The following is a 12,112-nucleotide window of genomic DNA, read 5'->3' as shown; positions in this document are numbered from 1 at the left end:
GACTGGTTGCCTGGGTGACACTTAGCTGGGTATTGCTTTTAGAGAGTCATATAGAGAAATAAAAAAGACCAGTAATAAAAAGCATTTTAGCTTGGCTGCTGGATGCAGCGGAGGGGATTCTGATAAAGGAACTGTTGAGAAATGTCAGAGCTGCTTAGAAAATTAAAATTTTAATAAAAAGATGCTATTTTTAAATGAGGGGATGAACCTATCCTAATCCATGCTTTATTCAAAGAATAACACATAAAGTAAATGCATTTTAGAGTAAATCACAGTTCTTTGTAATTTGTAATCAACGCCCATAATTTCAGTTAGCAGGCCATGAGAGGGAAAGTTATAAATACCAGAAAGGGTATATACGATGACACTTCAAGTCAAAGTGAGCACAGCCTACAGGAATACAGGAAGCAAGTGCTGCAAATCATAGGGACAAAAGTATCTATTTTATTTATTTATTAAGAAATTGGAATGATTTTCTTATCTAGAGCAGAGATCAACAAGCTAGACTCACAAGCTGGCCTATTTTTATAAATACAGTTTTATTGGAACACAGCCATGCTCATTCATTTACTATAATATCTTCTAAGGCCGCCTTAGTACTACAAGAATGAGGTTGAGGAGTTATGATAAATCATATAGCCTGAAAAGCCTAAAATATTTAGTATCTAGTTCTTTTAAAAAAGTTTGCCAACCTCATTTGCACTGTAACTCTTAGAGGGATAATAATTAAGAATTGGAAGTTAGAAGGATAGTTTAGTAATTCCATTCAGTTTTCACGTGTATTACTGTCATTTCATTCAATCAGCAAATAACTGCAGGAATTTCCCATGTGCCAGACATGATGGATGATGCAAAAGCACATTGGAGTAAGTGTCCTGCTCTAGCTTGGTATTATAGAGACCTGAGTCTGAAACCCAACTTCATGAATTTATGACTTTGGGAAAGTTACTCAAATTCTCCTTCAAGCTCAATTTTGTGATCTGTCAAATGGTAATAGTCATGATCATCTTTTTCCCTTCCTCATGTCAATATGGAGAGGGGTGTAGTCATCAAAGGGTATGGGTGCTATTTAACATCTGGATTTAGAATTTCTAAAGAGTTTATCTACACAAACAATCTTTGCATGGTGGAGCCTAATGTACTGTAAGCATGCAAAATCTTTTAGTACTATTATTATTTATATGATTTTCCAATCAATTTCATCTTTTTTATTTTTATTTTCAAAATATGTTTATGACCTCAAAAAAATTAATCATTTATGCAATAGGAATTAAGTTATATATTCAGAGTTTTGCCATGGGAGCTGTGATACAAACCAAGTTGACTTTTTTCTGGGGCAGGGGAGAAAGTCACCATATCAACTGAATGAATCATTTGCTTCTGCACCATGTAGACTCAGACACAGATAAGACAAACTGACTTTTCTAAAAATCCCTGCAAACCAATCATTACAAACATTAACTGGGTCAATTTTGCCTGGAGGCAGGATTATTCTTTCCCACACTGCTTTTGTATTTCTTAGACTAACATATTTTTTTTGCAAGTGTCATATTAACAACATATTCAAATGTCTAAATATGCTTATAAGGTGCTTTGAAAAACAGATTAAAAATGGAAACAAGGTTTTAGGGCTTCAAGAGTAAGAAGCATGAATGAAGTTCATTAAATGAAACATAAGACACTTACTCTTGAGACAAAAGGATTAACTCAATGGTAACATCATCAACAACATTTCAGGAAAGAGGAGAAAACAGGAAATGCAGGGACACTCCACAAATGAGTACTCCATTTTTGGTTTAGACTCCCCGCTGGAAGATACTACTGTTGCTTCTTTTACTTTGTTCCTTTCTCTGGAGCTTAAAAAAATCATGTTACCCAGGATTGGCTGTTTCTGTGACTCTTCATGCAATCTGACTGGCATATAAAGATATTGCTATAGGTCTCTGGGTACTTCAGTTTCTACTGCCTAAAATATGCTCCCAAAATTAGAAAACATGAGCTTAACTTTTATAATGGCTGAAGATGAATTTACAACCTTCAGAAACATAGCTCTATAATTATTAACTCAAAAACCACTTTAAAATTTCCCCTTCCCCAACCTCCCTTCTTCCAACAAATAACATTTTCCCAAGGGAAGATTTTGTAAGAGCTTTTTAACAGAGAAAACTCTTAGGGGAGAAATGTAAAATTATAACTATGCCAATGGAACCTAGAAATCAGGCAAAATATATAAAAAGGAAAGGGACTTTCTTTCTCTAGATTTACATGTTCACATCTTAACAGATGAAAGATGCCCTCACAGAGGTTTAGTTTGACCCTCTGATCTGTTGTAATTTCTTCTCATATTTACCTGCTTTCTTATCTTTACAGCACATTGTCACTATGTTGCTTTTACATCATTACTGACTCTTCTGCATCATCTATTTGAAAGAAACTCTTACGAGATCAGGGCCCCTTCTCTATTTAGCTCAGTACTCGATGCACAGTAGACATTGAATAATATGTGCTGAATAAATAAATGAATAAGATGCTCTGTGACAGAGTTTATATACCACCTCTGGTTGACTTTCATTCCTAGTATCTACCAAGAAATAAACAAGTTTCCTACTAATATACTTGGAAGTCAATTTGAAAACTCTAATGCACTAGACAAATATATATATATTTCTAAGATACTAGACAAATATAAAACTTTTGATTATTGAATAGTTTTATTTAATGGTCAGAATAGTCCTCAGATATTTTCTAAACCATAGCCCTTTATACATCAGTGGAGAAATTAATTTCTTCTAGACTTAGCTTGAGTTGGTATGAAATGACATGTTTTCCAACTCCCAGCCAGGTGCTCATTTGGCTTTACCCAAGTAAGCATCATCATTGCTGAGCAAAGAAAGGAATACTGACTGAGTACCTATGATGTTATCAACAACTTTGTTGGATGTTGTGGTAAATAGTGTGGTTGCTGAATAAACATTTCTGGTTTTTTATAGGACCTCCAATTTTTCAACACATATTATTCAATATCTATTGTGCATCAGTCACCAAGCTAATAGAGAAGGGGGCCTGTTTCTTCAAACAGGTGATGCAGAAGAGTCAGTAATGATGTAAAAACAACTTAGTGACAATGTGTTATAATGATAAGAATGCAGGTAAATATGATAAGAAATTACACAGTCAATATTTGCTCCAGAGTGGAATTCTGTTTCGTCCAAAGCCATTCATGCTAAAGGGAACTCCTGACAACAGTTATTGGTCCAGGAGTGACTGTGCAATCTAATTTGGTGCATTCAAACCGAAGGGACAGACAGTGCCATACTTGGGCAACACAGTTGTCTCTCTCTCTCTCTCTCGTTCTGATCATTGCTGGTACCCATTTGTGGACATGAAGGAATCCCTCCTTAGAATGAAATGACTGCTAAGGAGAGCAGTGTCACTCTTTAGAGAGACAACTTGTCTGCAAAGGGCCAGAGAGTAGCTTAGCTGACTTGATGGTCCACAATCTCTGTGACAACTCTCAGCCATTGTACCACAAAAGTCATCAGAATTCAATCAAGTTTTATTTTCAGAAAAAGCCATTGGCCTGTTTACATCATTGAGTCATTTTGACATAGTTAAGCCATGCTGCTTTCTGGAGCTCATCCTACATATTACCTTCCAATTATTTGTGATGATAAGTATTCTTATAACTTAATTTTAGTAAAAATATTTTTTAAAATATTATCATAGCCAAGTCAAACTAGTTCATCACTTTATAAACATTATTTTATAGTATTCACAAACCCTGTAAAGTTGGCATTCTGAGATTCATTTTTAAGATGAAAAATAGGGCCAAAATTTCAGAGTTAACCTGCAAAACCTGGACTTGTACCCAGATAGGCCTGATCTTCCACACTAAAATAACCCAGCTCTCTGTTATCTACGTCTCAGCACTTACAAATGAGAGAACAGTTATTGCTTCAGTCAAGTTCCAAAACCACTGAGAACATATCAAGCAGAAAGTGATTTCAATCAAGGATCCGTGTGCTTACAAAATTTTTGGAAGGGCTGGAAGAACAGACTACTTTTAAACTTTCAGTTTTAAGGTCATGCCACTATATATGAAACCTAAATGACAGGCAGCAGCTACTGCTCCTGATTCTAGTCACTGCAGTGACTACAGCCCTTCCCATTCAGGACACTGACAGCTAGACCCTAAAATGTTGTGTGGCACCACTATGACCCCTCACAACTGTCAGAACTTATCTGCCAGCTGCAACACCGGCAAGAAAATGGCCCCTGCCTTGCTTGTGATTTCTGGATCTCATCTAAGAGTGTCTAAGAGACAGAAACTAGCTGCAAAGGAGTCTAGGAATTGGACTTTTTAACTTGCCAATTACTTACATAAAAGGGTTAAATGGCGAGTAAGTAAGATGTCTCCTCAGAAGGTTGAATGAGATTTCTCTTCAGAATGGCTTGTGAGTACAACTCCCACACCTGTAAGAGACTGAGCACTTAAGATAGTTAAAAAAAAATTTTTTTTGAAAGAACTATTTCCTCACCTCAGTTCCATCAGCTGAGCCAGTGTAATGACTTCATAGTAATTTTTCACTGTACATTTGAGGGAAAGTAATGCATTCATTATTAGAATAAAAGTGGTTCATGTGTATAAATCTTGCCCTTGGCAAAATAAATTAACAAAGCCCATGCCAATGGTAAAGATGGCAGGGTTGTGATTCTAACAGTCAAATTCCATAAATCCATAAAGGAAGCAGCTTTCCTTTAACCAAAATAATTTACATTTCCTGGATGAGCATTGGTGAGGTATTAATCTCCCAAATGAGACATTGTGGCTACGGTAAATAAATTAGGTAAGTGTTCAATTGGCCTAAATATATACACACATACACTCAATTCTTTAAAGCATGGGGTACTTTATACAGAAACACATCCCAGCAAAGCTATGGGGAAGAACAGAACTGCCAGTACAGAGAGCACTTAGGGAATTCATTCCAGAGCTTTTCACTTAGCATAGTACGGGTTTGGGGGTAAGTAATTCCACTACTCTCTATGCTCTCTACCTCAATTTCCACATCCCTGAAATTTAGGGGTAATAGCATAGGAAGATAATGAGAAAATGTGTGTGAAAATGACTTGTGCTTCTTGAAGAGCACGGTAGTATGTATGCAGGAATATTGTTATTTATGATGAGATGGTGTCATAAGCATAAATTTGGGTTCTTTGAATTATTGGCATAGAGGAAAACAGCAAATCTAGGTCAATGGAGACCTTTTTCTCAGACTGTCTCTACTATAAATAAAACACAAAAGAAACTTTTCTAACTTTCTTGGAAAAAATTGTCAACTTCTACAATTATTTCAATAAATAATCTTCCAGAAGGATACAATTCTAAGGTAGGTGCAGTATCATTTTAAAAAGAGGTTTGTAGGTCTCACTTTCTTACATTTCTAAGCTATCCTCTGAGAATTAGAGCTGTATATATGTTGTATTAAACAAGCCTCAGGACTGTGCACAGAATTCTTTCCTGGGTATCTTATTTTAATCTGATTGTAGCAAACTTCCCATAAACTTAAAAAAAAAAAACTCATCCATAAATTTCAAATCCAATGAGATTTCCACCTTCCCTGGGAATTAGAGAACTGAACTGAGTTTTGTATAAAATCTGACAGCAAAATAAAAGTCTTACCTCAGAATCATATTGAAAGTACTACATCTCTGCAACCTGGATGATGAACAAAATATAATTTTATTTAAATTTTAGTAAAAACACTTGAGTGTTATTATAAAGTAGCTATTTGTTTACTATATATGATCTGTTGATCTATATAATGAAGCCATAACATTAAAATATATTTTCAAAACATGCTATTTCTACATACTTGTTTTTATCAAATATAGTTACAATAAACTCTTTCAAAACACAGACCCCATCTGATAAAATATAACTAACATGAATTTTGGAAATCTGTTTGATAATGTCAGGGGATAATGATTTGCTAGCAGATTTGATTTATAAAAGTGATGTAGATTCTGGATCAATGGGTTTTGAGACACTATAATATCAACTTTAAAGCGTCACTTTCCTTTCCAGGGTAGATTAAGTAAAACAGCACATTTGCTCCATCTTGTAAAGAATCTGAGCACAGAAGGGAGAAGAATCTGGGCTTCTTCCTGATATATTTTCTTTTCAGAAATGCTTGTGTTCATAGTGGACTATGCATTCACCATAGCCCACCAGGCACAGCTGTGATATTTGCCAACATCACTCTAAAAACTTAAGTATAAGAAGGTAGGGAATCAGAGTGGAGCAGAAACTCATGTGTTACCTGAAACAGAACACAAGAGCCACCCTGCCTACCCTTCCCTGAAAGTGTGAACTAGGCATCACCCCCTAAACAATGGACACTGATTGTTGAGCAGCTGTTCTGTAGAAGGATCTCTAGGTTTGGATGATGTGGGCAAGGAAATAAAAAGTCATCTTAGATATAAATAGAAATGCTTGGAATCTAGTCAGAGAGCCACCACTCAAAATAGCAATCCCCCAAAGCATAAGCAGTAAATGGCATTCTGGAAGGTGTCACTGGAAATGTGGTCTGGGTGTAGTGGTGGCTCAGATGGTAAAGAATCTGCCTACAATGCAGGATACCTGGGTTCAATCCCTGGGTTGGGAAGATCCCCTGGAGAAGAGCATGGTAACCCACTCCAGGATACTGGCCTGGAGAATCTATGGACAGAGAGGAGCCTGAAGGGCTACAGTCCATAGCGTTGCAAAATGTTGGACACAACTGAAGCAACTTAGCACCCATGCACGCACATGAGTTCAGAGAAAAGAGATTTCTGGGTCTGAAGAGGTAATGAAGACTTTGTGGAGAAGGCAATACTTAGCTGGTCTTTGTAAAAACAGGCATCTAGAAAGTGAATGAGGAAATCTGAGAGAACGTGGTGGGAAGGGTATCAATAAATCTTAAACTGAGCAAAGAGTTCAGACAAATCCCCAGTGTTCTACATAATGCTCGAGAGAATGCTTATCCATGATTTGCACATAAAATATTGAATTTGGAAAAGTCTTATATTGAATTCCCTCGCCATTTGTTGAATGCAGCATGGCACACTAATGTTGCAGAGAGGACATAAAACAAACAAATAAACAAAGTCTACACAAATACTCAGGAGAGAAAATGAACAACCTCACAGAATTTCAAAAAGAAAAAACTGTGTCTCTTGAAATGTATGCAAACGTTTATTTGCTGAGCATGGCCAGATTACAAACAGGCAGAGTATAAGATTTGGGAAACAATGGAAAGGGTTACTTTCCTACCACCCACAGCACGCAAACCGGCTCACCACCAGGCAAAATGATTAAACAACGCTACGGTTATGTATTTATTCTTTTGGCTTAAATCTTCTCTTAAACAGCAAATAACTCCAAGAAAAATTATGTAGTAAACCTTATAAGACATTTAGGCTTTAAAGAGAATAAAATCAATATATCTCCCTAATGTTAGAAAATAATGAATATATTCTTAATTTGGATTATATACTTCTATGTTTAGTAAATAAATGTTGCTCACTGTATCTTTTATATCTTCTGTACTCCATTAGTTAGTGTAAAATATTAAAGAGCAATGCAAAGAACATGTGCCCACAAGAAAATACCTCAATATATAAATGCTAATACCAACTTTTGAGACACCATCTATAGGTCTTTGTTCATATCTGACTCTCTCAAGGGAGAGGCTTGAACATCATATTTAAAATTGCAACACTTTTTACTCCACATACAATAACTTCTCACCCTCTTTATTCTACTTTGCTTTTCCATAGCATTTAAACACATTCTACAATATTAAATGGCATCATTGTACATTATGTGTGTTGTTTAATTGCCTGCTTTTCTCCACTAGGATGTAAGCCCTACAACCCAGTGACCTCAGCTTGTCTTTGTTACTGATGTATCCAAGTACCTGGTACATAATGGGTAAGTGTTTAATAGATATATATTGAAAAAAATATGTTTGTATATTATTATAATTCATGTAAATACAAAATCTCTATTTTGGTAGCACATAATATGCAAATGCTTAGAAAAAGGTCCATAAGTACCCTCACAGAATTGTTCATTGTTTAATCCTAGGATAGGATTAAAACATTAAAAAGGCTGTTCAATTTTAATCTGATAACCTTCTACATGTGATAATTTTTATAATCAAAAACATGGATTATGTAAGAAATCATAATGTCAAAGTGTATTTGAAATAATAAACAGCTCAGAATAAATAACATGTTTTGATAAAGAGTAATAGAAGAGGATTCTCCTTACCATATATAAAAATATAAGGTTCCTAGGTAGAATGGTAGTGATAAAAGTATAGAGCTACAAATCGTGGAACCAGGCTGACATCTGATATAGATTACTTAGCATAAATGAGAAAACACTATGTAGGAAAGGCCTTTCAAATCAGGGAAGAACAGAAAACTGTGGAAATAATAATTGAGCTCTTGGGAGTAGGGGTAAAACAATGTGAATTTGGATCTTACATCAAAAAGGAAAATTAAATAGATTTGTGAATATAGAAACATTGCACTAATCACTGTAGAAAATATCATAAATAGAGCTAGAAAATATCATAAATAGAAAATATCAAAAATAGAGCTAAATTTCTTTCCAATACTACCTTGGAAAGAAATTTTGAGCAAATATAGAAAATATTGGATGGAGATCCTTATTAAACCAAGGTTTCATGAAACCAAAAGAAAATCACTAAAACTCTGGTAAGTGAACAAAGCTCTCAGACATCCAGTACTGAATCGGTCATAAGCCACTGGTTTGGTTTTCTGCCTTAATGGACAAATACAGCATTTACAGATAATTATTTTATACAGAGTGAGCCTAAGAGTAGTCTGAAATCTACAAACGGTATATTTGCCAAATTTTTTAAAGGTTTTAAGATCATAGGAGTACAGGTCTCTGCATAAACCGAGACTTCCTACATTTATTTTTATTTCAGTTTAAACACAAATCAAGGATACTGGTTCAATGACAGGCCTGTGCAAAGTAATCTAGGACAAAAGGTTATTTAATTGCCCAGAACAGGGAAAATCTGTCTCTCTACCATCCTTGTCAATAATAATTAGCCCTTTCTGAAAAGAATGTTGTAGATACACAGTCAAAATGATCCTTAAAGGGAGGATATAATTTGGCTTACAGAAATCCATTACCAACAAATAACCACTCATGGAGGAAAAATACAACAAGGCACCACACTTGGAAGTGATGATCACAGTAAATAGCACCCCAAGCGTAGACTTAGTCTGCTATAAGAAACTATCATGTTGTCAATTAAGTATTTTCTCAGTGATGACACTTTGAAATGGAGAAATACAAAATACGCTTTGAAATGAAATGAAAAGGAGTCACTCTCAGTACCTCTCTGTCCCCCTCCCCTGCACCCTAAATAAACCTACACGAGAGAAAATCTAACTGTCCTATAAAAATTATTTTCCTGGCTCAGTTTCATAAGAGACCAGGAAATAATATAGCATCAGTTTAGAAACCAGACAGGGCTTGGCCCACCATGTCCCCATAGAAAATCAATCCAGGTGTCCCAACCCTGCTTGGTGGCCTTTAGGCTGCTTCAGAAATCGATCCCAGAGAATAAGAAAAGGGCAGCGCCACAAGGCTCGGGAACACACACCTCAGATTGACAGATGATTCCTCCAGGGACTTTGCAATTTGAGTTCTGACTGTGGATTTGTAGACAAGGACTCTCCTGGCCAAGCACACGTGCTTTTGCGAGGTGATGTCATTTTTTTTTTTTCCAGACTGATATTTTTGAGTACTTCGTGGGTTACTTACTAAGCTCAAGCTTTACATGAATTATCTCATTTTGCCTCCATAATAGCTCTTTGACATAGATGCTATTATAATTCCCTTTTACAGAAAGGATTAAAGATACTTAAAGTAAGTCAGTTGGCTAAAGTACTGATCTGGTAAGTGAAGTCAATGATTTTTACTTTAAGTATTTAGAAAAAGAAATCTTTTCCTGGCATCTTTGTATTCATTTGTCTGGATGGCCAAAGCAAAATACCACCGACTGGGTGGCTTAAACAACAAAGATTTATTGCCTCGTAGTTCTTGAGGCTGGAAGTGCAAGATCAAGGTGTTGGCAGAGCTCATGTCTTCTGAGGCCTCTGTCCTTGGTTATAAATAGCTGTATAAACCTTGTGTTTCACATGCTCTCCCCTTCATGTTTCTCTGTCTCCTAAATTTCTCTTCTAAGAACACCAGTCATTCTGGATTAGAACCTATCCTAATGATGTCATAATTAACTCTTTCAAGGTTCTATGTCCAAACATACTCACATTCTGAGGTATTGAGTTAGGACTTTTAACATGAATGTTGGTGGGAGGATGCCCATAACAATATTTATTACTGTAATTTTTATAGACTTGCCAGTTAATATTTTAGAAAACAATGACCATAACCTGTAAGTCCAACTATTTACCTATTCCACGAAGAAAAAAATCTGATTTTGGCTGGAGAAGAACCTACCATACAATAGCTGACTGGTCTCACTTTGCATGTTCTTGACATTCAAGGTAGGTAGGGTGACTCAAAAATCATACAGTGGCTCTGAAATGTCAGCATACGTCAGAATCTCTGGAAGATTTGCCAAGTTCATCCATAGAAGAAGGTTTGGAAGTGGGTCTGAAATAAGTCTTGAGAATTTGCATTTCTGACAAGTTTCCAGGTGATGTAAATACTGCTGGCCTGAGGATCGCCCTTCGAAAATCACTGTTCTAGTTCATTCCTAGCCCATGCTCTTAGATGACTCTTCCTCACATACTTTTTTTAAACCACTGACATGCCCATTTCCATTCTCAGCTCATGATTTCTCTCCTTCACTGACAAAGGCAAAGCAATCAGAAGAGAACTTGCTTAGACTCCACCACTGCCTTTCCTCACCCATCACTGGCATTCATACTCAGTCTGCCTTCCTGGGTGTTTTGAAAGACATATTTTCTGTGGTCTTTCTTGAGCCAATCTTCCCACCTGCGTACTAGACCCCAAGCCCTGTTGCATTCTCTAGGGCATGAATACATTTTTCGCATCTCTTTTACACTGTCAGCCTTTTCTCCTCACTAACTCATCCCCATCAACATGTAAGCATTCTATTAATTCTCCCATCTTAAAAACCAAAATCTAAACCAAAAAAAACACACCGTTCAGTGGACTTGCTCTTCCTATTAGCTATTACACTGATTCTTCTAGCCTCTGTAACAGAGTACCTGGAAAGGGTGGTCTGTACTCAGTCTATTCAATCCTCCTAATCTCTCATAAATCCACTATAACCAGGCCTTCACACCCACTCTTTCACCAAAACTGCTCTTGTGAAGGTCATAGATAACCACTAGGTTGGTAAATCTTACGACCCAACTGCAGGCCTCTCATATTTCATGCCACTTGACAAATATTCCTTATTCATGCACTTCTTTTGGCTTCCTGGGTATCACATTTAACTTGTAATGGACTAATTATTTTTATTTTAAATATATTAGTGATTAACATTTCAGAAGTCCTCATTTTTTTAATAATATGGTAAATACAAGTAGCTATGATCTACATTTTAAAAAGTCTCTGGAGTGTTCCATGATTTTTAAGACTGTAAAGAGTTCCTGATACCAAACATTTGAGAAGCACTTCAATCCTGATTGGGATTCCCAAGTGACTCAGTGGTAAAGAATGTGTCTGCCAATGCAGGAGATAGGAGATGCAGGTTCTATCCCTGGGTTGGGAAGATCTCCTGGAGGAAGAAACAGCAACCCACTCTAGTATTCTTGCCTGTAAAATTCCATGTACAGAGGAGCCTGGCGGGCTACAATCCATGGGTTTGCAAAGAGTTGGACACAACTGAGCACACACACACACACACACACACACACCACACACACTGAATGCCCCTGGATTCTGAGATGTCCATAGTTCAGTGCCTTCCATGTCATTGTATCTCTAGTGTTTATGCCAAGTTTTGCAAAACGTGTGTTATATATTGTTACATGGTTGATGAAGATGTGATTCTCAGAAAGGCACCAGCATTCCCCCAAAATACAAATA

The 12,112-nt window shown here is 36.4% G+C and overlaps 1 long non-coding RNA gene across 1 annotated transcript; it reads right to left on the bottom strand.

Moving 5' to 3' along the window:
• Positions 1-4,192: 4,192 nt before the first annotated feature.
• On the bottom strand, positions 4,193-10,238 carry LOC139180001 (uncharacterized). The gene is made up of 3 exons (XR_011564321.1): positions 9,693-10,238; positions 5,684-5,719; positions 4,193-4,483 (listed from the first exon to the last, which is right to left on the bottom strand). It is a non-coding gene; the product is annotated as an uncharacterized lncRNA (long non-coding RNA).
• Positions 10,239-12,112: the final 1,874 nt, after the last annotated feature.

The sequence above is a fragment of the Bos indicus genome, chromosome 3 (genome assembly GCF_029378745.1).
Source record: "Bos indicus isolate NIAB-ARS_2022 breed Sahiwal x Tharparkar chromosome 3, NIAB-ARS_B.indTharparkar_mat_pri_1.0, whole genome shotgun sequence".
Lineage (NCBI taxonomy): Eukaryota > Metazoa > Chordata > Mammalia > Artiodactyla > Bovidae > Bos > Bos indicus.
The sequence above is the reverse complement of the archived record's forward strand: the minus strand, read 5'-3'. Positions and strand labels throughout refer to the sequence as shown.